Genomic DNA, 16,910 nt, shown 5'->3' with positions numbered 1-16,910 from the left:
CAGAGAGAAGCAATAGAAGATCCACCTATAATTTTAACAAATGAATGTGTTCAAGACTAATTAATTCTTAAATTTCTTAGTTCTAGTAAATCTCAGATCCATGGAGACCATACCATATTTGAAATATGCTAATAGTTTAGTTCTGTGGGCTTTAAAATTTAGCCATATGCTTCAGTTAGTTTAACAGAGCATATCCTGCAGAGAATGAAGATATTGATTGAGTGACAGAGTGGGAGACACAGGAATAAATGAGGATATATGATTAACAGAAGACAGTTTAAATGCGAAAAGAGGCTGAGTAGGTATAACATTGACTAGGTCACTGGGAACCGAGAATCAATGCAAATTGATGGTTTTTAGAAATCTGAAGAAATTCAATACAAATATCTGTCTACTTAATAGTTGCTTATTTATATACTCACCTGCATCCAAAATAATTTCCCTTCACTAAATACACATATGAAGAGTGGAAAGAGAATCCAAAGAGAGGAAGAAATGATATTTGTAGCACGTTACCAAAAAGAGAAAGGAAGAAACAAAGAATATCTGGAATATATTGGAACATCTCCTTTATGGATAAGAAGTTAGACAACCAAAGAGAAAGATAAAATGAAGCACTTAGCATACAACTTCTGTTATATATACACACATGAGTGTGCACACACATACACATTTAAGAAAGTGAAAAACAATTTGAAAACATATCAGTTCATTAATAATCATAAAAATGTAACCTAAACCTCAATGAAATACCATTTTGCACTCATCAGATTGAGAGAAATGTAAAAGCCTAACAATGCCAAGTGTTGGCAAAGATATTAACTAATAGGAAATTTCCTACATCATTGTGGAAGATATTAAAGTCATTTTTAGCAAATTTTGTGGCATTATCTAGAAAAAATGAAAATGAACATAATCCATAGCCCAGAAATCCCACTCCTAAACATATGCATACAATTCTATACCATAAAGAAAATGAAAGAATTAGAGCCATGCTCAACACACTGGATAAATATTAAATGAATATACTTGATAATGATTCCATTTATGTAAAAGTCATTCAAAACCCAAAAACTAAGAACCAAAATTGTATTATTGTATTTTAATTGTATTTCTATCTACATGTGACACACATAGATAGAAAATCATAATAAAAGACGGGGAAATTACACACCTAGATATGTACACAAACAAATGCACACACAGAAGGTGGGGTCAGAGAATGAATAAATGAGTATGAGAGGGGTCTGCATTATCCTAAATTTCCAGACTCAGAACTGTAAGACAACCATTTGGGATAATAATGGAGGGAAAAATGAGAAGTTTTCATCACATATATAATATTTAAGGAATGGTAAGTGATAAGAATATTAAAGTAAAAACCTCCATCAGGAAATTGTAAATTTAAGGCTGAAATCACAAAGATTGAGTTGGGCTGAAATAATGAATTTAAGAATCAGCCATGTAGTGATAACAGTTGAAGCTGAGAGATTAGGTGAGAGTCTTAAGAACTAGGCTACAGAGAGAACGAAATGTAAAAAAAAGAGAAAAGGGGAAGGAAAGAAGGGAAGATAAATCTCTAAAGGACTTGTAGCAGTTTGCTCAAAGCAATTTACCCTGCATGTGTTCTATGCAGCAGTGCTGTAGATTTCCCATATTGCAGTAGCATAAATTAATCTGAATTCCCCCTGATTCTGAAAAGAAATCTTGGCATCAAACTTCTTCATGTTCAACTTTTACTTATTTTAGAGACAACAAAACAAAACAAACTTCCTTGTCTTTGAAATACCAGCTAAAACATCAATTCTCAGGGTAAGCCTCTGCTGCTCATGGCCCCCTGGCCTAAACCAGGCAAACTGATTAACTCATTCTCTACTTTCTCTTTGTAGCAATGAGCACAGATTGGAATCATAAATCTATAGTATGCATGTGGCTGCTTTATTATAATTATCTTCTCCATTAAATTCTACAAAAGCAAGAAACATGTCATTTTACCTTATCATTTTATTTCTAGTTCACCTGCAGAAGAGGCAAAAACATGTATTTATTGAACACTTGACTGACTGACTGACTGGATGAATGAATGAACGAATTAGAGCCTTGTTCATTTGCAACTTACTATATGTCTGTGCATCATGTGTGTAAATTAAGGGCAGAAATGAAACGAAGTAGACATTTCCTTTACTTCTGATGTCTTTTCGACCTTTTCCATAATCACATACATGCAACATAAAACTTCTTTTACAGGATAGAACAAAGATCATAAATGCATAGTTATCAAAAAGAAGAAGACTACATCTAGCTAAACAAGTAAACTATCAATAAATTTGAGCCAGCATTCCTCACCTCTTGGTTCTTTGTCCCTTCTCCATATTTCAAGGGTGAAATATTCAGGCTCAGTTTTCCTGAATTTGATTCTATTCACTGATTATCAGAAAATATTTGATAGTGCCTTCAAGTGAATTTATTTTAAAGTGCTATCATTCCTAAAGACATTTTATCTTGTACCTTTTAATTGTAAAATGGATGATGCTAAAACTATCAAGCATCCTTGATAAGTGGGTTTTAAGTTCACACAAAGGATTCTTCCTCTGGAAAGTAGGAAAGATAGCGTAGGCCTTTTGAATTCATTCATTATTTTGTCAGAATAGTTTCTGAGAAGAATAGACACGGGTCTTAGAATTTTGGAAATGTTCCTTTTTTTTTTTTCTTCCCTTTGTATTTTCAGAGTAACTGTTGTTAAATGCTGTGCTAAGCCCTAAGCATTAGACGTTTTACACAGTTAAATGTGAGGATTGGGTAGTTACCAATTCCCAGATTTAGATATTAATCCAGGACGTACACGAATTAAAATTGGTGTATACATACTTTCAACTTTGCCAGATGTTGTGAGAAATCATTGGTAACTTAGGGATTACTACCAGCATATTGATTTGGTGGAACTCGGTTGGCTAGTTCTGTCAGAATGAATAGATTACTCAGCATTACTTGACACAAAGAAAAATAGAAAAATTTATGGAGGTGAACACTGCATGTCTTTTATGGCACTTTGTATTCAATTCTTCTAAGATCAGATGATTTTGAGTAGTACATTTCTGACTTAATTTTTTTTAAAGATTTTATTTATTCATTCATGAGAGAGACAGACAGACAGAGACAGAGGCAGAGACAGAGACAGAGAGAGACAGAGAGAGAAGCAGGCTCCATGCTGGGAGCCCGATGTGGGACTCATCCCGGGTCTCCAGGATCAGGCCCTGGGCTGAAGGCGATGCTAAACTGCTGAGCCACCAGAGCTGCCCCTGACTTAAATTTTAGAAAAAACAAAAACAAAAACAAAGTAAAACAAAACAAAACAAACAAACACTATACAAAATAATTTTTTTTTTCTTTGAGGTTATATTAATTCAATTTAAAATGTTTCAGAATTCTATTACCAATTTAATGGAAAGACATCCAAACTTTTATAAAAGCCTAAGATTAAGGCTGAATGTGTGGCTTTTTTTTTTTTTTCTTTTTCCAGGAACATTCCAGGTTTTTACAAATTCTAATGAACCTTGATAAAGTTGACTAATAAAAGAGTCAATTAGGTTATGCAAATAGGGGGAAAAAGCATTTAAGTTAAATGTTGTATTTATCCATTGTGAAGTTTCAGAAAGACACTTGAACATTTTCTTAGATACTGGATAAGACAGTGAAGCTACGTTATTCATCGCAACGATTTTTTTTTTTAATTCAATGAATGAATAAATTGCTCTTTATTTCCTAAAGAGGAATCTTATCACTCAATGGCCTCTCTGAGTTGTTGGCCCTTGGGAGTCAGGGCAGATTGAGCTGCAATTCCTGCCCCAAGATGCTTTAAAAATGCTTTAAAAAATGCCCCAAGATGCCTTAAAAATGCTTGGGTCCCCATGAAGTCCTACCATACCCAAGTGTACCAGAAGATTTAGGTAGGAATGAGGTTTATGGGTTTTATCATTTATAAAATCAAGAGTGCTCATAAAAGAAGAAAGTTTTGAAAGCTTCGACTCCTGTACCTGCTCAGGTCATCATTAACCAGCCGTACTTGGAGTACACATCAGATGGAAGTCAGTCTGGATGCAGATCTCAGCAAGCTCTGTTAGATGGAGACAGGGTGCATTGCTGTACACGTGATGTGTTGTTTTCTATGTGGTGCAGATAAATTAACCTGTGAGGTGCAAAAAGAAAAAAGGAAAAAAGAAAAAAAGAAAAGGAAGGAAAAGAAAAGAGGAATTATATTAAAATTGTGGGCAAATAGCCTGGGCAGTTTGCTTCTAGGAACCTTGTTTAAACTATTGGGTCAAGTTTTAAGTCCTTTTAATACTGAAATCTCTCATTGCTTGGGTTCCAGTGGCAACAGGAAATTTCAAGAGAAACATAGATATGTTTTTTATTAGGTATTTGGACCCTTTCCTAATCGTAGATAACTGTCTGACCTAAAGTGTTATGCCAGCGTCAGAAGTGAATATAATATAGGGTTTTCTAATAATCCTGCTGTTTGATAATTGTTTGTTCATGTGTTTTGCTTGTATATTTATGTCTAACTTATCTTTTTGTTTCTGAAAATGATCTGAGGTAACATAAACTTTAAAAAGCAACTTTATAAAAAAGAATCCTGGAGGAGAAAATAGGAAACTGAGGTAAAAGGTTTATTTTGAGCTTGTTGGTATACAAGTAAAGATAAAAAAAAGATGAGTTGATATAACATAAGGGGGTCTATCAACTGCTCAAATGAGATCATTGTTTTCTAGACATGTAAAGAAAAAAAAATCTCAAATAAATGTTTACATACAAATTTTATTGACAGTGTTTTTAAAAATGTTGTTATGTAAGATGGTCTGAATATGTTAAATTCAAAGCAACAGATCTGTAATTTACTGTGTGGGTCTCTGAGTAGTATGCGCAATGCCTTTCTTACTGTAAGTTAGTTGGGTAGAAGGAAAATAGGCATTATTTTCCTTCATTCTGTCTCCAGACCACAAAATATGTTGGGGAATATTAAATACATAACTTGAGTCTAAAATTATAGAGTGAAGGAGGTGATAAAAGATTAGAAGTGTTCATTTCCTTGTTATGCCCGGTGTTGGAAACTCTTTAAATAATTCTTGGGATGACTTCCTTTTGGATATGTCAAGTTATTGGCTGTGTAGGAAACTTTCATTGGGTCTACTAGAAGATGCCTATTACCAAAAAGTAATCATGGTTGCAATAATAGTAAGTTTTCATAATTTTACTTATAAGAAGTAATAAAAAAGAAAGGTCAGTTTCGAATTGTTAACAGCAAGCCCCATAGTAGCCTTCTGAAAATTTCAAGTAATTTTCCTTTCAATGATAGTAACAGAACTAGAACACTCATTAGTTTAGTTTCCTTAGGTATTTCCTATACAATTTATAGTGTTGTAGGATTGTCAGTTATGTGGGGTTTTTTGAAATATGAATGAAATTTATTTTTAGAACAATTTTAGATTTACAGAAAAACTGAGCAGATACTAAAGGGTGCCCAAATACACCCCACTTTCCCCAGTATAGTTTCTACTCTCATTAACAGATGAGTGTGGCATATTTGTGACAATTAATGAACCAATGTTGTTATGTTATTAACAAAAATACATAGTCTATTCAGAATCCCTTAGTTTTTATCTAATATCCATTTTTGTTCCAAGATCCGATCCATATTATCATATTCCATTCAGTTGTAATGTGTCCTCAGGCTTCTCTGGCCTGTGGTAGTTTCTCAAACTTTCCTTATTAATGACCTTAAAAGTTTGAGTACTATTAGGTGTATTGTAGGATATTTCTCTATTGTAATTCAGCTATTTTTCTCACGATTAGGCTGAGTATGATTTTTTAGGAGGAAAAACACGGGATAAGGTATATTCTCCTTGTATCATATCAAGTGTACCTACAATCAAACTGACTTGGCACTGATGAAATTGACCTTGATCATCTGACTGAGACAGTTATTGTCAGGTTTTACACTGAAAGTTAGCTTTAGTCCTTCTTTCCAAACTCTTTGGATGAAAATCAGTATATACAGCCCAGGCTTAAGAAGTAGGAGTTATGCCCCTCCTTTTATAGAGTAGAGTATCTACATAATTTATTTGGAATTTGTCTGCACAACAGATTTGTCTTCTCCTCCATTTATTTTTTATGCACTCATTCATTTATCTGTGTAAATATAGATTCATGATTTTTGCTTCATTCTTTGGGTTGTACTTTATTTAAATGATTGTATGATTGCTTTAAAAGTTCCAGTTTAGCCATTGGGAGTTCTTTTAGTTGTCTCATGTGCTCCTTTGACATCTTGTCAAAAATTTTGTTTTGTTTTGTTTTTGGAAACTTCCTTTCTTTCTGACATTGCAAGATGCCTCAGGATCATCTTGTAAATTCCCTTCCCAAGTCATAGTTTATTTATTTCCCAAAGAATCCTGGGTTTCTTATTGGAAAATTGAAACCAAGATCAGAGTGCTAAATGCACCCATTGCTACTATGGTGTCATTTCTTTTGGGCACTCTCAACTGAAAGCAAAAAAAAATATGTAATTATACTAATATGTGTATATACACATATCTATAATTATATCCTTATATCCACATCTGGATCTATGTTAAACATTAGTTCTTACTGATGTCTGTAATTCTAATCCATTATCACCTGAATCATTTAGCCTCCTCTTGCTGAGCTAGAAATTACCATCCCAACAGTAAGACACCTGGCTCCCATTATATACCATCCATTTACTTAATACTCAGTTCATGTTTAGTTGAATAGCAGTATCAGAATTTTTATCCTGGCTCCCATAAGAATCAATTTTATCTTATTTTTTGCTTATCAGTAACATTAATTAATTAGGCCTAATTGACATGTATAAAACATTTAATCCAGCAACAGCAGAATGTACTCATATACTCAATATACTCAAGTTCATATGTAATATTCACCAAGATAAAACACATCCCAAGCTATAAAACAAACTCTATTTTTATTTTTAAGTTTTTAATTTAATCATACAGTGCTCATGATGGTATGTGCACTCCTTAACCCCAGCATCTTTTTCCTCTAGTCCCCCCACTTACCTCCCATCTAGTCACCTTTATTTTGTTCTCTATTATTAAGAATCCATTTCTTGGTTTCTCTGTCTATCTCTTTTTTCCCTTTGCTCCTTTATTTTGTTTCTTAAGTTCCATATATGAGTGAAATCATATGGCATTTGTCTTTCACTGAGCTATTTCATTTAACATTGTACTCTCTAATCCTCATCTACGTTGTTGCAAATGGCAAGATTTCATTATTTTTTATGGCTGAATAATATTCCATTAATGTGTCCATTCATCAATTGGTTGTTTCCATATCTGGGGCATTGTAAACAATGCTGCTGTAAACACTATAAAATAATGCTGTTCATGTATCTCTTTGAATTAGTGTTTTTTGTATTTTGGGAGTAAATTACTCATTAGTGGGATTACTGGATTGTAGGATGGTTCTATTTTTAACTTTTTGAGGAACCTCCATACTGTTCTCTGGAGTTGCTGCACCAGTTTGCATTCTCACAAATGGTGCAAGAGGGTTTCTTTCCCTTTCTCTACGTGACTTGTTTCTTATGTCGTTAATTTTAGCTTTCCTGACAAGTGTGAGGTGATATTGTAGTTTTGATTTGTATTCCCTGATGATAAGTGATGATGAGCATCTGTTCATGTGTCCATTGGCCATTTGGATACCTTCTTTGGAGAAATGTCTGTTCATGTCTTCTCCCCATTTTAAATTATATTATTAGGTTTTCAGTGTTGCATTTTACAAGTTCTTTATATATTTTGGATTTTAACCCTTTATTGGATGTCATTTGCAAATATCTTCTCCCATTCAATAGGCTGCCTTTTAGTTTTCTTGATTGTTTCTTTCTTTTGCAGAAGGTTTTAATTTTGATCAAGTCTCAGTAATCCATTTTTCTTTTGTTTCCCTTGGCTCAGAGGGCCTATGTAGAAAAAAAGTTGCTAAGACTGATGTCAGAGAAATTACTGCCCGTGCTCTTTTCTAGGATTTTTATGGTCTCAGGTCTCACATTTATGTCTTTAAACCATTTTCAATTTATTTTTGTGTACGGTATGAAAAAGTGGCCCAGTTTCGTTCTTTTGCATGTTGTTGTCCAGTTTTCCCAGCACCATTTGTTGAAGATACTGTCTTTTTTCCATTGCATGTTCTTTCCTGGTTTGTAGAAGATTAGTTGTGGGTCCATTTTTGGGTTTTCTATTCTGTTCTATTGATCTATGTGTATCTTTTTATACCAGTACCACACTGTCTTCATGACTATAGCTTTGTAATATAGCTTGCAATGCAGAACCATGATGCTTCCAATTTTATTTTTCTTTTTCAGAATTGTTTTGGATATTGTTATTCCATACAAAATATAGGATTGTTTGTTCTATCTCTGTAAAAATAATGCTGGTGGTATTTTGAAAGGGATTGCATTAAATGTATAGATTGCTTTGGGTAGTATAGATTTTTTAACAGTATTTCTTCTTTCAATCCATGAGAATGGAATGTCTTTCCATTTCTTCATGTCATCTTCAATTTCTTTCATCAGCATTTTAGTTTTCAGAGTAGATATATTTTACCTCTTTGATTAGGTTTATTCCTAGGTATCTTATGGTATTTGGCGCAATTGTAAATGGGATTGTTTTCTTAATTTCTCTTTTTGCTGCTTCATTATTGGCATATAGAAGTTTATGTAGATTCATTTGTATCCTGTCACTTTACTAATTTTTAAAAAATTCCAGCAGTTTTTTGGCAGAATTTTTCAAGTTTTATATATACAGTATTATGCCACCTACAAATAGTGAAAATTTTACTTCTTTGTGGATTTAGATCCTATTATTTCATTATGTTGTCTGATTGCTGTGGCTAGTGCTTCCAGCACTGTGTTGAATAAAACTGGTGATATTGTTTAGATATATTTTTCTTATTCCTGACATTAGGGAAAAGGATCTTAATTTTTCCCCCACTGAGGATATTAACTGTGGGTTTTTCAGATACGGCTTTATTATGTTGAAAGATGTTCCCTCTAAATCTCATTTGTTGAGGGGTTTTATCATGAATGGATGTTGTCCTTTGTCAAATGTTTTTTCTTCATCTATTGAAATGATCATATGGTTCTTTTTCTTTCTTTCATTAACGTGATATGTCATGGTGATCTCTTGTGAGTATTTACCCACACTTGTCACCCAGGAATAAATCCCACTTGATTGTGGTTAATGATTTTTTTTAAATGCATTTTTGGATTTGGTTTACTAGTATTTTGTTGAGGATTTTTCCATGTATATTTATTAGAGAGACTGACCTATAGTTCTTTTTTTGTGGTGTCTTTGTTTGGTTTTGGTATCAGGGTGATACTAGCTCCATAGGATGAACTTGGGAGTTTTATTCATTTTTCTATTTTTTGGAATAGTTGGAGGAGAATAGGTGTTAATTTTTCTTTAAATGTTTGGTATAATTTTCCTGTGAAGGTATCTGGTCTTGAACAACTGCTTTTGGGAGGTTTTTGACTACTGATTCAATTTCTTTGATGGTAATTAGTCTTTTCAAATTCTCTATTTCTTCCTATTTCAGTTTTGATAGGATATGTTTCTAGGAATTTATCCATTTCTTCTAGGTTGTCCAATTTGTTGGGATATTATTTTTCATAGTAGTATCATAATTCTTTGCATTCCTGTGGTATTTGTTGTTATTTCTCTCTCTCATTTGTGATATTATTTATTTGGGTCCTTTCTTATTTTTTCTTGTGTATGGCTAGAGGTTTATCATTTTTATTGAAACTTTTTCAAAGAACAGCCTCTGGTTTCATTGATCTGCTCTGTTGTTTTTTATTTTTTATGGTTTGTTTATGTTTTGTTTATTTTATGTTTTGTTTATCTGTTTCTATGTCATTTATTTTTACTCAAAACTTTATTATTTCCTTCCTTCTACCGGTTTTAGGTTTTCTATTGTTCCTTTTCTAGCTCCTTTAAGTATAAGGTTAGGTTGTTTATTTGAGATTTTTCTTGCTTTTTGAGGTAGGCCTATACTGCTATAAACTTCCCTTTTAGAGTAGCTTTTGCTCCATCCCAAAGGTTTGGACCATTGTGTTTTCATTTTCATTTGTTTCTATGTCCTTTTTTATTTCTTATTTGATTTCCTAGTTGACCCATTCATTGTTTAGTATCATGTTATTTGATCTCCATGTATTTGTGGTCTTTCCAGATTTTTTTTCTTGTGGCTGATTTCTATTCTTATAGCATTGTGGTCAGAAAAGATGTATGGTAAGATTTAAAACTTTTTAAATTCATTGAGGTCTGTTTTGTGGCCTAATATGTGATCTATTCTGGAGAATGTTCAATAGTCACTTGAAAAGAATGCGTATGCTGCTGTTTGGGGATGGAATGTTCTGAATATATCTGTTAAATTCATCTGCTCCAGTGTGTCATTTAAAGCCAGCACATCATATAATGTCTTGCTCTTCATGATAAAAATTTAGGGTCCCTAAGTCTATCTGTGACTTGATAGCACATTTTATTTTATTACTGAATAATATTTTATCATAGAAATGTACTACAATTTGTTTATCCATTTCCGAAGGACAGTGTGCTTGCTTCCAGTTTTTGGTGATTATAAATAAAACTACTATAAACATTTGAGTGCAGGTTTCTGTGTAAATGTATGTTTTCAACTCAATTGAGTAAATATCTAAGTCTACAATGGCTGGATAATATCTTACTGTGATATTTAACTTTATAAGAAATTGTCAAACTGTTTTCCAAGGTGGCTATATTATTTTGCACTGTATGAAGGTTCCTCTTGCTTTGCATCCTAAACAGGGTTTGGTGTTGTTGGGTTTTTAGATTTTAGCCTCTCACTTTAGTAAGTGTGCTGTGGTATCTCACTGTTGTTTTAATTTGAAATTCTCAAATGGCAAATTATTTTAAGTATCTTTCATATGAACTATCTTAAGGTGGAGACCCTTGTAATTACTACCAAAGAAGAAATAAAACATTACTGGCCATTCCACAATGAGCTCTCTCACCCCCATTAGTGATTGTTATCCTGAACTGTTAACACACTACTTTCTTTTATTTAAACGAATATTTTATTATTCAAATGTGAATGCATGCACATGCTACTTTAGAAAATTATTTGCTGGGATCCCTGGGTGGTGCAGCGGTTCGGCGCCTGCCTTTGGCCCAGGGCGCGATCCTGGAGACCCGGGATCGAATCCCACATCGGGCTCCCGGTGCATGGAGCCTGCTTCTCCCTCTGCCTGCGTCTCTGCCTCTCTCTCTCTCTCTCTGTAACTATCATAAATAAATAATAATAAAAAAAAAATTTAGAAAATTATTTGCTTTCAAGCCTCCTTATTTTACCTGTTTTTTCCTCATTCCATTAATTTTCTTAAAATCTGTCTGTTTCACAACCCATTTGACCTAGAGGGTTTTTCCCTTAGGCCAGATATTGCTGAGTGCAAATGCACAGTGCAATTGAGCTTCTCCCTCTGTCCTCTGTGCCTCCTGTAAATTAGTAGCTATATCCAAAGCATTTGCCAGGTTTATGTCCAGTGTCTTTGTCAAGACTTTAGAGGAATGTTGTTTTCATCAGGAATATATGTCTGACTGTCCTCATTTTTGTGGTTAGCAAACTGGGGAAACTCAAGATCTGGATTTACTAATTTATTTAGGGATTTCAAAATAGTGATGTGGTAACTGAAGTGTTTCTGTTTCATTTATTATTTGGAATTATTTTATAAATAGCTAAAATTCCTCCTCCACTATATGATTTCAGTAATACAAGAAAAATAGACTAAATGCTTATTTAGCTGTCTTTATTATCCAACTTTTAAGAAAATAATTGTCTAATATTCTTTAATTATAGATTATTTTAAAATATCAATGTGAAGTAACAGAAGTAAGTATATTGGGTTGATTTTAATCCATTCTAACAATCATTTTTATTGTGAATGTTCAATCAATGGGAGGCTCTTCATAAGGAAGATTTTTGATATGACCCTGGTTTCCACTAAAACTTTGCCGTCTATTGTGACATGGAGTTTCAGATTCATTTTGTATAGTTTCCATGCTGACTTGAAGTCTGACGTTGTTCCAGGAGCTCTTGGTTTCTGCTGAATGTGAAATAAATTTTAAAACCACAGTGTGAGTGCTAGAGTTATTTATTTCTACTGCATATATCTTGTTTATAGAACTGTAGTGGGCAGATGGAAAAAATTAAATATTTCTATTATTATTTGCATATTTGTGTTTATAAATTTATATTATATTAATACACATATAAAATATGTAAATATGATTTACCACAATTAAAATACAGAATTAAAGTATTTTTACTAACTTTTGTATTTCCATGATCTATACAATTAGAATAATTATAATTGTAATTCTATAATTCTCTATGCTTATAATCTATTCTTTCTCCTATATTGAAAATGTTGGTTCTCATGTACACAAAGAATGGCAAAATAATATCTTCTAATTACTCATTTGCTTTAATGATATACACAGATTAGTCTCAGAATACCAGTAATATATTATTGCCTCAATAAATGCACTGACAAAAGTATTTTTCACACATACTCTCCTCTTCTCTCTCCATCTTTAAGTAGTTTTACTTTACCTATATTGATAGATCAACTAGCCATTTCTTTAATACATTATCATTTTAAGACTTCTTTAGGTTTAGGGATCCCTGGGTGGTGCAGTGGTTTAGCGCCTGCCTTTGGCCCAAGGCGCGATCCTGGAGACGCGGGATCGAATCCCACATCGGGCTCCCGGTGCATGGAGCCTGCTTCTCCCTCTGCCTGTGTCTCTGCCTCTCTCTCTCTGTGACTATCATAAATAAATAAAAATTTTTTTAAAAAAAGACTTCTTTAGGTTTATTTCAGTTTGTGACCATGTTTCTTTAGTTTTTGGATTGTCTGATGTACTTGTAGAATTCTCAGAAATGATTCATAAGAATAGTACCTATCAAGTTCTTGCATGTATAACTCCTAGTTATATGTGCTTCATTTAATTTTAGCATAAAATAGATTGTGCTTTAAAAGTCTGATGATAATCTCATTTTCATTTTATTAGTCATTTTTTCTTTTGTATGTGGTTGTTTTTTTTTTCTTTTTTTCTTTTTTCAATAATGCCCAGACATTTTACCTGACTCCTTAACACTGGTAATTTGGGCAGCCCCGGTGGCGCAGTGGTTTAGCACCGTCTGCAGCCCAGGGCATGATCCTGGAGACCCTGGATCCAGTCCCACCATCAGGCTCCCTGCATGGAGCCTGCTTCTCCCTCTGCCTGTGTCTCTGCCTCTCTCTCTCTGCATCTCTATGAATGAATAATAAGAATCTCTAAAAATAAGATTTAACTCTGGTAATTCAGGTACATGGTAGGCTATTCCAAAATAAAGGCTTAATTTTTTTTCTAATTTCAGGAATTTTTGAGGTTTTATATTTTATTTTTTCAGGGATCCGTTGCATGGCTCAGTGGTTAAGCATCTGCCTTTGGCTCAAGTTATGATCCCAATGTATTGGGATTGAGTCCTGCATTGGGCTCCCCTCAGGGAGCCTGCTTCTCCCATTGCCTCTCTCTGTGTTTTTCATGAATAAATAAATAAAAACTTTTAAAATGATTTCTTTTTCAGAGATTCTTATTATCTGCATATTGGATATTCTTTGGCTTTTTTCCATATGAGTTTCTCTGGACTATTAATTTCTTTCTTTATTCTTTTTGATTTTGAACTCTTGCTCTTTAAAAAAAAATAAAAGTTTGCAGTTTCATTAGGTTTTATTTAAAGGATTATCTGATCTATTTATTCATTCTTATATTACTCTTCATTATACTTCATTTCTGATTTGTAAAAATAGAGATAATTCTTAGTCCACTTATGTAACTTTGTAGAAATGCTTTAAGTTTGTCTCACTTAAAAAGAATAAGTATGTGTCACTTATATTTGTGTTATTTTTTTCTCTCGTATCAGTTAATTTAAGGATCATTAATTGTAGGGAAATAGTAGGTAATGGTTTTATGTTATGTGCATTTTTCTTTCTGATGCTTTCACTGTCTGTCGGGATGCTCTTCTGTTCCTTATTCTATTTCTGCAATTTTTTATATAGTATTTGATATCAATATATTTCTGTTATTCATTTTTATATGGAAATAGATTTCCCAAACCTTGAAGGTTGCATGAATTCAGGATAGCTACCTCCTTCCTCATGATCTTCTTCCTCCTGCTTCTGTTTCTCCTCATTCTTCTTCTTTTCATAGCTTCTTCTTTTGCTGTTTTAAAAAAAAAATAGGGCAATTTTCTTTGACTTCTGATATTTCTTGACTATATTTCCTTTTTTTTCTTTTTTTTTAAATTTAGCTTTAAAGATTTTATTTATTTGAGAGTGAGAGAAATAGCAACAGAGATAGCACCAGCAGGGAGGAGAGGGAGAAGCAGACTGGATCCCAGGACCCTGAGATCATGACCTGAGCTGAGGCAGACACTTAACTGACTGAACCATCCAGGCACCCTGTTTCTTTCTTTCTTTCTTTCTTTCTTTCTTTCTTTCTTTCTTTCTTTCTTTCTTTTTTTCTTTCTTTCTTTTTCTTTCCTTTTCTCCTTTGTTTTCTTTTATTTGGACCTTAAAATTTCTCCCTTCCTGTTATCCTTTGTCCTGATAGTTTTTAGTCTTTTACCAGATATTTCCCTTTAGTGGAGGCCATCAGGAAAGAGTATGGTTGGGTGATTTTAAGGATTCACAGATGATAGACTTAATATTTTTGGAAGGGGCTGATGAAAGCAAAATAATAGTAATAATATCAATAACAATATCATGTTTGAAGACTAGAAATGTATCATAAATAGAATCTAATTCTTCTGAATCTATGAATTAATAAGAAATTTTAGTACTAAATAAGATTAAGAAATATGTAAGATTTCTTTAAAACTCTCTACACATGAACAGCTGAGGTGGCTCAGTGGTTTACCTCCACCTTCAGCCCAGGTCCTGATCCTGAAGACCTGGGATCGAGTCCCAATCAGGCTCCCTGCATGGAGCTTGCTTCTCCCTCTGCCTCTTTCTTTCTGCCTCTCTCTCTCTCTGTCTCTCATGAATGAATAAATAAAATCCTAAAAAAAAACACCTTTACACATAAAGGTAGGATAAAGAATTCTGCTAATAGTGTCAACACAATCTATTAAATTATTAGTAATACATTTAACATAAAGGTCAGCACAGCTAAGTGATAAAACATAATTTTACTATAGAATATAAAATGATCTGAACAAAAGGAAAGTATAAATTTGTTCTTGAATGGGTAGAATAGATAGCATAAAAATTTTTTAAATACATAAATTTAGTGTAACTGCAATTATATTTTAATAACCATAATTGGATAAAATATCTTAAATTATTCATGCATGGAAGAAATAAATCAAAGTTTACAGAATAGCCAATAACAGTCTTAAAACAAATAGACTGGTCAAAGGTTACAAGATTTACCATAAATTAAAATATAGTATAAAGTCACTGTAAAGAAAATACAGTCCTACTGTAGAAATGGACAAATATACTTCTGGAATAGAATTTTTTTAGAAGTCGTTTTTTACAGAGTTTCTGCAAAAAGGATAAAACGTATTAAGTTATTGTTTCCAGATATTACCAAAATTTTTTTACTTTGGCCATGAAGAACTTAAAGAAACTAAAACCGTGTACATTTGTACTTAGTTTGGTTACATGTAAAATTATTTAAAATACTTTAAAAATTAATTTATCTGTACTTGGCATGCATTTTAATTTCTCATCTAATAGATTTCCTTATTTCCAACATATTGGAAAGTTTTCATTGTAGATAGAAGGACATTCACATTAGAGAGACAATTCTTTTAATTTTTATATTAAATAGCAAGAAAACAAGGAAAATTTAATGCTTATTCTTAGTGAGGTTAAGTTTTAATTTTTCTTAGATAATTTCAGAAATTAATCAGCTTGTGTGAAATTCTTTTTATAGATCCAGTGCTACTAAAACTTCTGTACTTTCCAGATTAATGAGTTTCAAAAGAATTTAGGAAAATCAATATTGTTAACTGGGCACAATGCTGACTCCCAAAATATTGGAGTACTATTGTACAGATTGGAGAAGATAATGGATATTTCTTTGTCAAAAAGCACTGTCCATCTCTTTGTATTATTTTAATACTGTCTTTAGCCATATATTTTTCAAAATTAAGTCCTAGACCTTACTTGGTTGTGTGTGTGTGTGTGTTTGTGTGTGTGTGTGTGTGTGTGTGTATACATATACATATACATGATATGTATATGTTTATATATTTGTATTTTTTCCATCTGTAGACATTGCCAGTTTTAATGATATATTTTCTATGTGGTTAATTTCAAACTATCCTCTAACATCAACCAGTGCTCAGGGTTCTTGCATTTTTAAAAATTTTTATTTAAATTTAATTAATTAGCATATAATGTATTATTGGTTTCAGAGGTAAGATCAGTGATCTATCAATCTCATATAATACCCAGTGCTCATTACATCACATGCCCTCCTTAATGTTCTTGGCCCAGTTACCCTGTCCACTGCCCCCCCTCCCCTCCAGGGACCCTCAGTTTCATAGTATATTTCAAGCTAAGCAATAAACACTTAACATTCTATGGTGGAGTTTGAAACAGGATAGTTACGGACATTTGTATATTTGGTTCAGACATTTCCAGTGAAACAAAGTCTGACACCTAATGTAAAGGAGATGGAAGTTCATCCATTTTAATACTGGGGAGGGAGATGCATTAACATTGGTAGATAATTTATTTGATGAATGACAGAGAACACTTAAAAATGTAATTTTGGAGAAATAAAGACATATTTTGTTTT

Source organism: Vulpes lagopus, chromosome 4, assembly GCF_018345385.1.
Source record: "Vulpes lagopus strain Blue_001 chromosome 4, ASM1834538v1, whole genome shotgun sequence".
Classification (NCBI taxonomy): domain Eukaryota; kingdom Metazoa; phylum Chordata; class Mammalia; order Carnivora; family Canidae; genus Vulpes; species Vulpes lagopus.
The sequence above is the reverse complement of the archived record's forward strand: the minus strand, read 5'-3'. Positions refer to the sequence as shown.